At 46.3% G+C, this 14,603-nt stretch overlaps 1 protein-coding gene and 1 long non-coding RNA gene across 5 annotated transcripts in view; one reads left to right on the top strand and one right to left on the bottom strand.

Moving 5' to 3' along the window:
• Positions 1 to 14,603, bottom strand: part of FOXO3 (forkhead box O3) — a 93,195-nt gene that overhangs the window by 29,751 nt on the left and 48,841 nt on the right. The gene's annotated exons all lie outside the window — the stretch shown is intronic.
• LOC142600970 (uncharacterized) lies at positions 1,205 to 13,809 on the top strand. Its single transcript, XR_012834487.1, has 2 exons — positions 1,205 to 6,127; positions 6,234 to 13,809. It is a non-coding gene; the product is annotated as an uncharacterized LOC142600970 (long non-coding RNA).

Below are 14,603 nucleotides of genomic sequence, written 5' to 3'. Positions count from 1 at the left end.
GGGAATTACAACACTGTAAAACGCCTTGGTGCTTCAGCCCCATCCCATCGCTCTGGTACACCGGCCAGCGAACACAGAGCGCTTTCTTCTGCCATGTCCCTTCTCCGTCCCCCACTCCCCCCCCAGAGTTAGGGCATTGCTGGAAATGGGTACAATGCTGTTTGCAACCGTACACATTTAAAATAAAAAAATGACGTCCTGTACAAAATCAGGATCACGTGCTGCAATCCAGCACCCTTACGCTGCCCAAAAACACGAAGTCGGAGCTTGCACATTTAGATAAGAACTGTAGCAAAATGAAGACAAAAACTGTAAGCCAACCCTTTTAAATGCAGACAGGGCAGGGAGCGGCTGCCAAGACGTGCTGGCGCTAACTGGGGCTTTATGAACGTTTGACTTGTTTCACTCCCAGGTTTCCACCCTGAGTCCCGGGTGGGTGGAAGTCATTCGGGGACACAGGCAGACAGGGGAGAGACCCGCACCTGCAGCTCCCCTCCAGCCAGGGAAGGGGCCAGCTGGCAAAACCAGAGGAGGGCACAACATTCAGTGAATCCAGGCAAACAACCCAGCCAATGCAGGGGGAATAACGCCAGGCCTGTCTGCTCAGTCCCAGGCACGGACCGAGAGAGGTCAGCCTGATGCGGGGCGTGTTGGAGAGGTCTCCACAAACCGGGGGGGGCTCTGCCTTGCAGAGGAGCAGCGCTGTCAGAAAGGTCGTAACGGCGCCAGAGCCGAACTCTTGTAAGTATTAATAGTCATCACATGCTCGTCAGGAGGGGCGTCTACCCTTTCATGAGCACGCACCGTCAATAAAAAGTCTTATCAACAGCAGATCCAGGACACCCCAACAGCATGTTTTGCTAGGAGAGCATGGGAAAAAAATAATCCACAACTCTAGTCTTGTTGATGACTGGTCCCTGCAATGTGCTGAACGCCATTTGCCAGGTACTACACCCCCCTGTTCATGCTGACTCTTACTGGAGAGAAAAGCAACCACCTACCTGTTGCTGCTGACAACGGGACTGGGTTCAACATAGAAGAACTTCTGGAGCCCCACGTGTCAAATGACAACGAACCCTGTTGTTTTGGTGGGGTTTTATTTTTATTTTTTTGGAAGTACCCAGAGAAAAGCTGGGTGGAGAGTCCCACCATCAGCCAAGTTTGCAGGGGTACTACTGAGAAAAGGAAATAAACTGGCTGGGAAATGTCATGATGTCATGCTGTTGTCCTAATTTTCGGACATCGCCACACACACTGCAGCGAGCTCTCCACCCCAGAGCCCAGCGCTCTCTCCCAAACGCTACGATAGAGACACTTCGCAGGTTAGATCACATCGGTCCTCCAGACCAGCAGTGATTTTGGGAAACAGTCTTCTTCAAGAACAGGAAAAATTCAAAGAATCCAACAGGACATGATCCATGTTCCTCCATGGCCATCCCAACAAGTAAGGCTAAAATGAAAAGCCTGGGACAGACGTCAGCAGCTCCCAGAGGCCTGACAAGCACTGGAAAGGAGTGCTTTTCAGCACCAAGAAAAGGCTGGGAGCATCACCTTCCCCTGGGTACATAGCAACAGTTGCTAGTATTGGCAGGCGGTGAGATGCAGCGCAAGACGTGAGGGTGACATCATTTGATTATCACCTCGCTTCCCTTGGATTCAATTGGGTTCCAATAAGAAATTATTTTTAGAATCGCTACAGACAAAAGCCTCGAAAACTAATTTATTACAGATTTGGGTAAAGGAGGCTGGGGACCGTATTTCTACCAGACAAAGTCTTAACAAGGCCCAAGTATTTGGAAACCGAAACCACAGCAGAAATAACATGTACATATTAGCAGTGCAGGTAATTAACCTTCTGAAAAACACACTTAAAGGCAGGGTAAAGTCTCCATTGCCTGAAGTTTTTGCATTTAAGGCTAGATATTCTTCCAAAAGGTGGCATGCAGCTGAAACTGGATTTAGGATGTGCTGTTGGAAGAACTGATGGGAGCTCTGAAGCTTTCATTCAGAAGGTCTGCCCTTAAAATCTTGAAGTCTGCCTGCTGCCTGTACTTGGGAAGCTCAATTCCACTTTGCTAATATAGGCATTTGCAATTATGAAAAAAGTTAAGAATTACTAGAGGATATCATGACATATGATGTAAATATTCCAGGGAAAGCAGTACAGGGGAGGAAAAAAAAAAGCCCTCCAAAATGTTTAGCAAGAGGTCCAATGCTTTTGCCCCAGACACTAGAAATGACTGACATCATTCTTGTTACCCCATGCCACTGCGAGCTTGCAAGTAATTGATCTTGCCTCTGATTTCAAGTTAGCCATGGTGTTTGTTTAGGAGAAGAGGTTCACATGACAGACTGGCGGTTTTGAAGGAGATCTTTTGCTGAAGCGGTAGCAGCTCTCTGGAGATAAATGACTGCAGGGATTCTCAGGCAGCCATGGGTTTGTCAGCAGCAGTCCACTGCTTGACAGTGCACGGCACTTCTTCATTATGTTTATGCAACTACAGGTATTAGTATTTACAGCAAACGGCTTCTTTTTACATCCCTTACTTTGAATATTTGATATCCTTTATGAATTTTAATGGACCGTTGTACTGTCTTGTGTTTTTTAGCTTATCATTTAATATACTTGTACACAATGACAGACTAATGAACTACTGAGTGGTGTGAGGAACTGTGGGGTATGTCACAACAACTTGTTCTATAAAGTAACAAGGCAAAGCTTTCTCTGCTTTTATAGCAAGGACAGATTCTCTGCTCTGCTTGCCCCAAATGACAGCAAGAAAAAAATGTTTTGAGTAAGAAAGGGGGAGTGGGGGGTGGAGCAAGACAGAAACAAAACTGCAGTGTCAGGTTTTCATTTTGCTACAGCCCTCGTAATCAAACCCGGGAATGCTACTCAGTGAAGGGCCCTGGACTATCACATCATCCCCAGTGCAAAACTTCTGACTGACGTAAGCAATTGACTTGTCTGCTAATTTGATTTCTACAACTCACTGCGTCGGGACGTGACCGATAAGAGCTGACTAGCAATTCCCACAGATAGGGATTTTGCAGAGCCTTGCACGCCATACAGCACAGCCAACTCCACCCATTTTTTTCTGCACATGACACTGTCACCCGCAAATCTGAGGCAGACACACAGGACTCTCTATCAGCAGGACCATATGTGTCTGCAGAGATAGCAAAAGCCAAGGCTGCCATCATCTAGCCAAATAAACAACTTCACATACAAGAAATGACAAGTGGCAGGAGAGATCCAGGAAAGGACATGGTTTAAGCCTCCTAAATTCAGAGGCTGTTGCTTCAAGTAACGCCTCTAGCAGATGCAAGAGGCAAGTCAATAGCCACAGATTCCTCCGCAACACAGGTTCCTGTTACAGAGAAGTCAAAGTCAAGAGGGACAAACCTTATCCAAAGCAGAGAAGATGGACTTCTTTGAAAGTGATGCATCTAAATTGAAGATTTTTATGTGTGTGAAAGGCCTCGGATAAATACTTTGCTAGAAGGGAAACAAGGGGAAAATGGACGGTAAGAGACAGGCCAGCAAGTAACATGAGTAATTTGAAAATACTTGGTGGGGTAGATGGGCAATAAATTACAAACCATCTGGCCTGCCGAGATTTACAAGAGGCTCTCTGCCAGCAAGGCCAAGCAACTCCTTTTTCTGGAGAGGGACAGGTGAGGAAGCACAGGGGGACAGACTGAGACTCTTGTTTATTGGAAAAGTAGATTTTTAAAACCCTCGGAGAAGGCAAGACAGACTGGAAAGGAGACTGCTCAAAAAGCTCAAGCTTCCTGGAGCTCCACGCCTTGAGCTGAAGGCTGTGCTGGTACCCGTGGCCATAACTGCCTCCTACAAAGGATGCGGCACTGCTGCTGGAGGGCTGGGAGGTGCCTGACCTTACCTGCCCAAGTCCCATCACACCCTGCTCCTCAAGGGCCAGCAAGGATTTACTGCTTCCCCTGGGGTGTGCAGGGGCAGTGCACAACAGAGTGGCTCGAAGCGACAGACACGCTCCCCGGCACGGTTGCACCCCTTCTCCCTCTCCAAAAGCACCCACCGGGGCTTGGGGACTACAGCTCTGCAGGGTGGCACTTGGGGACCCCGGGGCCCATCGGTCGCTGGCACCAGCCATCCCATGAAACAGCTTTCTCAAATTAGAATACGGTTTACTACTAACAGAAGGTAGCAGCATAATGTTTTCTAAAACTGATACAAAAGAGGACATATGTCTCTCCTAGCTCAGTCCTGTGCCACCACATTTCGGGAGCTGCTGAGAAGCCGCGATTCCTGCAAACTCACAGGCAGGTGTCTGCTCCCAGCGAGCAGCTCCCAAACAACTGGCCTCCTTTCTGTCTGGAGAGGGTTTTTTAACTGTTTATAGTTCCTTTGATCTGTTCCTTCTTAACACTGGCAAAACAAACTGGAGCTGAGGAGGTAGGATCTTCCCAGTTAATAGCTTCGGCATTGTATCTTAATCCCCCCTGAGGCATCTTCCCAGAGTAATTTTACCAGCAGCCACTGTCTTGCCTGCATGGTTGTTTTTAAAACTACTTTGATATTAAACCAACCCCACACTGCCCTACAGTAAACATCCCAGTAGGGGGGCATACACTGGGGTGTATGTGCACCACGCTGGGGACAGAGGGTGAGGAAGAGCAGGACGAGCTGCGCTGCCCACCTTTAGGCATCTTGGATGTCCAAGCTGGGAGTTGAGGCTCCTGAAGCATCCTGAGACCTGGGGCTTGTTTCAGAGCACCCAAGATCAAACTGCCTCGCTACTCATGTGCGGCACAGAGGCACCTGAAGTTAAAACCATGATGATTTTCTCCTCTTCTCTCTCCCTGAAGTTATTTTTTCCTTTAGCTTCTCCTTTTCATCGCTAAGATTACAAGCTCTGTGCAAGCTGTTCTCATCTTTGCATGCCCAGAGAAATAAACCAAATGATAATAATAGCATATGAAAAAGGGGAAATTTGTCTCAAGACCATGATGTTTCTATTAAAGTGACTGGAGGCACAACACTCATGCCCCAAATGAGGAGGACGCAGGCAGTGAGGTACGGGAAGAGGAATTAGTACTAGCAACACACGCGGTAATTCATCTGAACCAACAGGGGCTACAGACTTTCTTCTTGCCCTTCTCAAGTAAATGACTTGTAACAAACCATAAAGGTTTCTCTACCAATAAAACAGATGAAGCACTTGATATCTGTAATTTTAGCCTCAGAGAGGAAACTATTGAATCCTTTTTTTTTCATTTTACTTCTGAAAAGATCACTAGCTCCTCACTCTGGTGCCTCCACAGCAATTTAACAGACATCAAACAACAAGATAACAAACTGATAAACCTCAATCCAAAGGAGAAATCTCTCTACCCTCATTCAGAGCAGAAACTTTCCTATTCAGCTCCCTCTGAGAAAATGCAGCATAAATAAATACAGTGCTTCTCCTACCCTCTTCATTTAGGAAAACACCACCACCACCACCACCACGTGACACAGCCACGGCTTTCTTGAAAGAAAGGCCACGTGAAACAGTTGTTCCTAAAGAGTTTGCCTGACTGCAGAAACGGTCACACCAAGCAATGAGCAGCCTGACGAGTGCCTTGAATCACACCTCACAGCTGCTTCTCAGTCCTCCGTGAGGCTAACGCAAGGAAGCATAACCACTGTGGCCGGTGAAGGACAGCGGGGAGGTGGCGAGGAAATACAGGGACACTGCCACAATTTTTACGCTGACTGTACTTCTGTCTGACAGCTCCTCAAAAAGGCAAGACCGCCTAGCCACCAACAATGGCCAGGCGATGGGTCATGCCAACAAAAGCCCTGTATCTTGGTTCTGCATGACTGTGTGGCAGAGCAGGCAGGGAAGCAACGTATCAACTGGAAAACTACCATGAATGAAAACACAAGCATTACCACAAAAACACGAAAACCCGGGGCGGGGGGGGAAGAAGTTTCTGTGAAAATACTGTAATAGGTTACCTTTATGTGGATGACTCTTCACGCTTGCCTAGACTGAGTCACTCTGTGAACTGCCTCGCGGTCCATCTGTCTGCCAACTCCTGGCTAAACTTGAACATCCTGTGACTGAAATGAATGCATCAAAGGCTAAAGCCCTGCAAGGTAACAAGGTTTTCTTTGTCCAGCACTTCCAGATGCACCAGCATTCCCCTTAAGCTAGCTATTACGTATCCTCTGGCTCTATATTTGGTATGTTTCTGACTTTCAGAGCCTGTAAAACACTGGTAGACTCGATCTTTGCCTCTCACTCTGCTTCTACAGACCTCCTCAATCCATCCCTTCCCACGTACCGGTGACATCGCCCTGCAGCCCGCTCAGCCCTGGCATTGCACCACCACTGTTCACAGAACGCAGAGAGCCAAAACAGCACTTTCAATGCTGACCTTACTGACAATACCTGCCCTCTTCACTTGCAAAGCATCGCTACAACAGCAGCACCGTGTCTGCTGCTCCCCTGGTGATCTCTACACCCCCAGTATCACCCCCAGGTCAGAGATGCTGCAGAATCACCTGCTTCCCACACTGCAGCGAGCCACCCTCCGTGGACTGGTTAGTGCTCACCTTTGGGTGCAATTTAGCCAGGGCCAAGCCTCCGTGGAAAGAGGCTTGCAATATTTCATACAAGAGATATTACAGGGGGAAAAAAAGTACAGTTTCAGATGTGGATCTGTTTTCAATTTTTGCATGGCTTTGGATAGAAAATTTTGATGCCACCTGTATAAACAATTATCAAATACTGAAGGACACAATTGCTGCAAACAAATGTGGCGACAGAAACCACAACGACACCATCTCTTACAGAAGCAATCCTGTATTGCTGGATTCTACATTTCCATTGTCTGCCTTTCAATCTGCTTGCAGTTGTAGTGGAAGAAACAAAGCAAAAAAAAAAAAGTATTATTTTCCCAGCTTTCCTCCCCAAATCAGGAACACTCTCCTATCTCTTAGGTGATAATACAAACTTAAGTAATTTTTCCTGCCCTCACTAAAACCATTTTAAAACCAGTAGTCAGGAACTAAACAAATGTCCCAGCTAATGTAATGTGTATTACTCAGTGATGATAAACACTATACACCCACCTAGACTTTTCACTTGATGTGGTTGGAAACTGCTATGTAAGGTGGAAAAAGTAAGGTAGGCTGCTTTTATTTTTGGCATTTGTTTAAGAGTTTAGGCTTACTGCAGCAGTATATTTACCCTGGCTCCTCATGCTGCTTGCAGCTGACTGTGTAAAGGCATTTTGTGGCTATTTTTGGGGGGAAAAAAGAGGTATCACCCCCCTGTGCCTCCTACTCCACTGTGCTGCCAGGCTGAAAGAAGGGAGCACTGCTGGGAGGGGGCCTTCTCTTCCTTGCCCACTAGAGCAGAGGTCAGCAAGGTAAAGCTCTGTCTAGCCAACAAAGCTCTTTACAACGAATATCCTTATTAAACACAGCCTTATCAGAGACCAGTTTCTGCAGGCTGAAGCAGTCAGGAATTAACTGTGTCAATATTTAAAATTTCAAGCCAGGATTAGTGCCCAGACCCAAGGGGACGCAAGCAGGCGTGCAAGCCACAACACACGGACCCAACCGTGCTCTAGCCGTGCCAGGGGGCTGCCCAAGCAGCCGGGGCTCAAGGCTCTGTACCTGCAACCCTGGTGGTACCTGGCCCCCCAAAGGGCTCGCTCCCCTGGGCTGCTGCAGCAGGAGGAGTGGGATGCTGAATCTTGCCCCTCTCATAGGATGCAGGGAAAAAGCCACGCCGAGACTTGCATAAGGGATCGGGCTGGGGAAAGACCCCAATCCCAGTAGCATCAGCTGTGTGCAGAGGGGAGGGAAAGCCTGCCTGGAGGGGGGCAGACAGCACCCTGCAAGCATAGCCTGGGACTGTTGGGATGGGAGGCTCACCACCCAAAAGGGTGCCTCTGGCCAGCAAGGTGCACAGCCGGGATATAAACTCATTCAGTATGCTCCTTCGGCAGCCTCTGGCTATAATCCCCACCCACAGGATCAGGCTATGTCTCCTGCCTTATCCACAAGACGAAGCCGTCCATCCCTGACACAGCCCTCGGGGCAGGGCTGGCAGGACCAATGCCGCCTGTCTTCCCTCCAGGGTGAGCCTCCACTCACGGCTGCCCAGCACAGAGAAGGTGTGAGCTTCACCCCACCACCCCGTGAGTCAAGGTCTTAATGGAGACCTTGCTCCTCCTGCTACATATTAAAAGCTGGCAATGCTATTGATGGAGACTCCATGAAACACGTTCTTAATACCGTGCTAATGAGGCAGCAGCGAGGCTATTGTGCCCTGTCATTAACGATCCTGGTGAAAAGCCTTCACACTGCCCTTTCCTACAGAAAGAAATCTCCACCAAAGAAAAATAATCAATGTTGCTGTACTGCTTCTGTCAAACCTACTAAGTTTGGCATGGAGTCCTCAGGTGTAGGTGCTGGGCTTTCGCTAGAAAAAGTCAGCCTGGGTAAGCGGTGAAAATAAACAGTATGTTACAGGAAACACTGCAGTCTGCATTTCCCGCCCCCCCCCCCCGCCAGATGATCTATTGTCCCAACCCAATACACTGCTCCATACATTTAGTGCAAGAGGATGCTTGCAGTGACTGGCACTGCAAAATAATAACTCACATGTCATGACATTAATCTTAATACTCAGGATTGTAATAAGGGATATTCCAAGCCTGCAATACACTCTGTAGTATGACATTGCCCTCTCAAGTGAAAAATGGAAGCACCTTTCCTGGGACTCTCAGTATTGCTGCTAGCTCCTTTCCACTGAAGACATACAGAGTTTGTAAAAAAAAGTATATGAATAGGTAGAATGACATGAAAATCAGAGGTTATGCCCACCAGCCTTTTATATTTTTCTCCTGGTGTTGTTAAAGCCCAAAAAAGAACTGGAAAAAAAGGTTAGAAAAGTTGTAGGAATAAAGGAAAAGAGCACCAGTTTTGATCCTACCTTCATTTGTACTATATCAAGCCTCTTAGCTGAATTATAGCTTTGGTTCAAAAACCAGAACATGTATTATTTGCTGTATAATAATCTACATATCCAAATCATCCATGCTAATGATTGCCTAAGATTTCACTGCAAGTTCCCTTGTATTTCTTACAGCCCATAGTATCTGTGCACCTCCCAGTAAAGCTGAAGTAAATATATTTCAGTACACGCCTGAACACAATGACTTTTAAACCCTCCCACTGAGCTTACTTTACAACAGGTACTAAATGGTTAAGCTCATTACTGAGTCCAACTATGAACATGGTGAAAATACTTCTGTCACTTTTGGCATAAAGTGCAAAAAGTTGCCTTTCTGCTTGACTAAAAACGTGAAAAACAAACAATGCACGTAGCATACATTGTTTAAGAAGTGAGTGCAAACAAGCTTACAAGCAGAGGAACTTTGCAGGTGTCCTGCAGGAGCAAAGCAGGCAGAACCTAGTGTTCCCACCCCACCACCCTGGGCAGCGGGTGCAGAAATGGCCGTGCAGTGCTGATTGGGATCCTGACCATTAACCTCCGTGTCAACGCTGGGAAATCCAAACTTGCACCTCGGAAAATAAGCAGATATATTTTTAAAAAAAAGGTACAATCCTGGTCTCTCCTGCAGCTACAAGAGGATGTCTGTTGAACATCGGTGGGAGCTTGGAAAGCGGAGCTGGAGCAGAACATGCCCCATGATGCAGAGGACTCTTGTAAATGCCTGGGTGTTAAACCCAGCCACAAACAGTAAAACAGAAACGCAATTATACTGCATGTGCAATTATAAATTATTAAATGTTTTAACTTGCTCTGATTTAAACATAACAGCATTAAGTTTTTATGGTGCTTATGCTATATCAAGGACTGGATACTATAAAGAGACAGGAAAAGATTTGAGATAGAAAGTGCAGACTGCGCTATGTGAGATGTTTTCAGTTTCCTTCAAAGTGGTTTCTTGTTTAAAAACAGGCTTTGGTGTGAGCTTCTGAAACCTACTAACTATGCAAAACCTGCTATTACCTGTGTGATTGTATTTCTCCAGCATTTGCAAACTCCTCATGCATCTAACAGTCCGTGCGCCGCCCGCCCCCAATAAATATAATAACCAGGGTTAACTCCGTTAATCAAAACAAAAAAGTCACTGAGAAATTGCACTTTGGCGTTGCAGGAGACAACCTGGGAAAAGGTGTGAGGCTCACAAAGAGATCCAAAGAAACAACCATCACACACACACCTGTGCTAGAAGCCAGCCTGGTGTAGCAGTCACATGGAGACATGGTCCACCATCACCAAATTTAACAAAAGAAGGAACAAAGCAGGGCAGCAGAAAGTTCTGGCCATCTGCCTCACTCCCTGCAGTAGAAATATGAGACTAAAAAAAATCACGTAATGAAGCCACTACTAGCCCCAGCATTTAAGGCTTCACTTTATTTAACAAGGCTTTCACCCCCAAAGAACACGCACTCCTTATTTAAAGACTTATTCATCCTTTTCCAAACAAAATGAAGCAGCTTTCAGTGAGCCAAAACCTGTAGGGAGATTTTCAGTCACCAGAGGCAGTAGTAGGTGCCTTGATTCCTACTCAAGTCAGCAGAAATCAGGCGCCTAACCCATCCGCGCCTCCAAAATCCCCTCAGTAATAGCTTAATGCAACAAAAGGGAGAAGCAAACGGGGTTTGTCTATAGGCTGCTTCTCAAACAAAGAATACAAATTGCATGTGACAGGCTGCTGCGCGAGTTTGGCTGTATGTGTCTACGTGCAAGTGGAAGAGCGAATGGAGAAGTATGCCAACTTTAGAAGGGCATATTGCTGCCAGTCATTTTTAATTTAAAAAAAAAAAAAAAGGCATCCCAGAGATCCTGTAGGCCCTGTTACACAAGACCCCATGATCTGAGCAACCTGCAATTTGGAAGCAGCATGCACCACTACCTGCCCATGGCCAGGGATGCCATGGGCCACACGGCTCAAACGTCAGGGCTGGCTTTGCCCAGCACGGTGCACTGACAACACTCCTGTCCTACTGTCCTAATAGCTAACACCAGTGACCCAGACCTTCCCCTTTCTCTTTAAAGGCATTCATCTTCATGTCCCAATGCATCTGTGTGCAGCAGCATCGCATCTCTGCCGCTATGGATGTGAAACATGCACCTGCCAAGCAGGGCGAAAGACGTGCTTTGCAGAGGCAACATTGCCTCAAGCAGGTCTCTTCTCCTGCTGCCCAGGCCTGGCCCTGCACTGGTTTTGGCTGGGGGAGAGTTAACGTTCTTCAGAGTGGCTAGTATGGGCCTGCGTTTTGGACTAGTGCTGAAAACAGTGTTGATAACTCAGGGATATTTTAGTTACTGCTGAGCAGTGCTCACACAGAGCCAAGGCCTTTGCTGCTTCTCACCCCACCCCACCAGTGAGGAGGCTGGGGGTGCACAAGGAGTTGGGAGGGGACACAGCCGAGACAGCTGACCCCAGCTGACCACAGGGATATTCCATACCATATGACGTCATGCTCAGCATATAAGGGGCTGGGGGAAGAAGAAGGAAGGGGGGGACATTCAGAGCAATGGCCTTTGTCTTCCCAAGTCACCATTAGGCGTGATGGAGCCCTGCTTTCCTGGGGATGGCTGAACACCTGCCTGCCCATGGGAAGTGGGGAATGAATTCCTTGTCTTGCTTTGCTTGCGCATGTGGCTTTTGCTTTATCTATTAAACTGTCTGTATCTCAACCCACAAGTTTTTTCAGTTTGACTCTTCCGATTCTCTCCCCCATCCCACCAGGGAGGAGTGAGCCAGCGGCTGCGTGGGGCTTCACTGTCGGCTGGGGCAAAACCACAACAGGCCCCCAGGATTGTCTGGAGCTGCTTAGGTGGTTGCATGAGAGGGTCACCAGCCCAATGTAAAAATACCCTTGCTTTTCTCCTGGTGCATCATTTTCCACCCTTAGTAGTTCCCTAGTCTAGAGAGCTGCCTGCCTACACCCAGGCCCACCATCACGATGTGAGTGCAGGCTCATGTTGGGTGGCACTGGTCCTAACAGGGCTCCCAGCTCCCACGGGGTGCTTTTTTTTTTTTTTTTCTTCTCCTTCTTCCTGACAGATTTTGCCCAGATCAGCTCTCTGAACTGGCCTGCTAAAGAGCAGAAGAATTGACATTGGTGTAGAAAGGGAGAAAACAGCGAACCGTGGGGGGACATGGGGAGAAGAGGGAGGACACAGAACAACCAAAGCCCTTCTTAGGGTCATTGCCATGGAAGTCGTGGTTGTCAGAAGCAGTGCTCCTCTCTGTGCCCTGAGATGAAGTGAACCTCAGTGAGCATGGGAACATCCCCTGGGAAGCTGCAGCCATTGCTTCAGATGGAATTAGTTTGACCAAGCATCTCAAATTCAAGGATTTTTTTTAAAGTTTTGGATCATCTTTCAAAAGTGGAGAAAGAGCAAAACACAAAGTTTAGATCCAAATCTTCCTGTGTAGGATGCCTGGACTAAGGGAGGGGGGCAGGTCAGGTACATATTAATTAAAAAAATCTCACCTGGACCTTGCTAGCTTCCAAAAGGCTCTTCTGCTCATAACTTCATACTACTGCAATGGAATCATGATTTCCTCCTCCCACCACTTTATCTTCTGCAATTCTCCCTGGGTGATAAATACTAAAGTTTGTAAACACACTGAGATTTTCATGTGGTTTTTTTATCACAAAAATATTCAAAGCAACAACAGTGTTTGGCAATACTGGAGAAACCATAAGCAGAGAGTTACATTCTCACCCTGAGCATCTGGGGAGAAACATCCAGCAAGGTGTCGGTGTGTTAATGTGAAATTGGTTCGTAAGAGCCAGCACCTCCCTCAGTTGTTAGTATTTAAAAGAGATCGAGTCTCTCAGAGGGACCCAAGACAATTAGATGCTCCAGCCTCATTGAATTTCAATTAGGTTTGTGCACTTACTTCCTTCAGGTTCTTCTAAAATCAAATCCATCACTTACACCTATAATCATACTTAAGTTTTGAAGGCCTTGCTCCTTTTGTGTGTGTGCAAGTCTTTACTGGGAAAAATCTTTTGTGTGGATGATTAACTTCAAACGTGCTTAAGTATTTCTTGAAGTAAACAAAACTTAAGCACATTTAGATTTAAGCAGGTGCTCGCCTGCTTTTCTGAAGAAAGATGAACTTAATTACATGTCTACCTACTTTTCTAAAGAGGGGCCCTTCGCACATCTAGTATTACTTTTTGCATGTTTATTCTTTTTTTTTTTTTTAAAACAAGATGTTGACACCACACTACAGAGTTTATAAACTCAGTTATTTTTAGATCCCTGTAATACTCTCAGACGGGGATATGTAAGTACAGAATATACTTACTTATTTTGAATATATTAATTTTCATCTGAGGAAAACTGTTTACACGTATCCAGTCTGACTACAAATGTAAGCAGTATACGATTAGCACTAATTGTTGGATATGCCATATTACTGTGTAATATGCTGATCTTCTAAAACCTCAAGTTGTAATCTTTAATAATCTGTCCCTAAACAGTGGTCTAAACTCAGCTTCTCCACATAGTTTGCCTTACCGTATTTGACTTGTTAATAATCTTCCCAAAAGCTGCACTCACAGGGCAGTAAAAGGTAAAGATCTACGTTAAGATAGACATATTTGGATTCATCTTGTTAGAAATCAGTAATGGTAGCTTTCATATTCTGAATAATGCTTAGATGAAAGACAGGCTGTCTGTCTGAAGTACTTCCCAATGAAAAGCGGGGAAGTCCTTCACAGTGCCTTATGCAAGATTTTAAAAAAAAAAAAAAAAAAAAGCACAAGCACAGCAGAAATTGAATAACCACCCTCATATACATCTATATACATACATCTAACTTGTAGTCTGAGGAACTTTTCCCTTGAATCTCTCCAAGCACAGAGCTTGGCCAGAGCACTGTTGGGAGAACCCAGGCCGGGGCTAAGGCAGGGACACTGGCTGAGGGCAGCTCGCCCACTAACACACTCCATGAAAATTTCAGCTGCACCAGAGTGGTTTTATGCAGAAAGTGAAGCGACTCTGCCCTTTTGCGCATCTGCGATGCAATGCACTATTAAGCAAAATTAACTGATTATGTAGAAAACACGGCAAAATGAAGCACTGACTCCTCTGGCAGTGCTATCTCCTTTTTAATGAGGCACAGAACAATCTGTTACCAGGGCTAGCACTGCAGACAGTGTTTATGGTAATCGGTCCCAGCTCATCTATTTTTTTTTTATAGTTGACTACGTACCTCAGATGCCAGAGGTATCATACATTAACTGCTGAGCCTACAGGGGCACAATATCTGGCCATGTCACTGGAGTATTAACAAGCTTGTACAAAGGACCTCCAACAGTTTAATACGTTTCATGACATCTATTCTAGTCCTTCCAATCTGTTCCAGAGGCCTCCACCTTGCCTTGTAAACACTCGGCCCAACCCATTCACACCTGTATGGCTCATCCTCCTCCATTACCTTGAACTTTTCTTGCCTCCAGTATGTTGTGCTGGCCATGCTTAACTTATCAGGCTTTTGTAAAACAAGGAGCGGCTGAAGAACATTGCTAGGAAACTCTACAGGCAACTGCAGAATCA

Source organism: Balearica regulorum, chromosome 3 (genome assembly GCF_011004875.1).
Source record: "Balearica regulorum gibbericeps isolate bBalReg1 chromosome 3, bBalReg1.pri, whole genome shotgun sequence".
NCBI classification, from domain to species: domain Eukaryota; kingdom Metazoa; phylum Chordata; class Aves; order Gruiformes; family Gruidae; genus Balearica; species Balearica regulorum.
The sequence above is the reverse complement of the archived record's forward strand: the minus strand, read 5'-3'. Positions and strand labels throughout refer to the sequence as shown.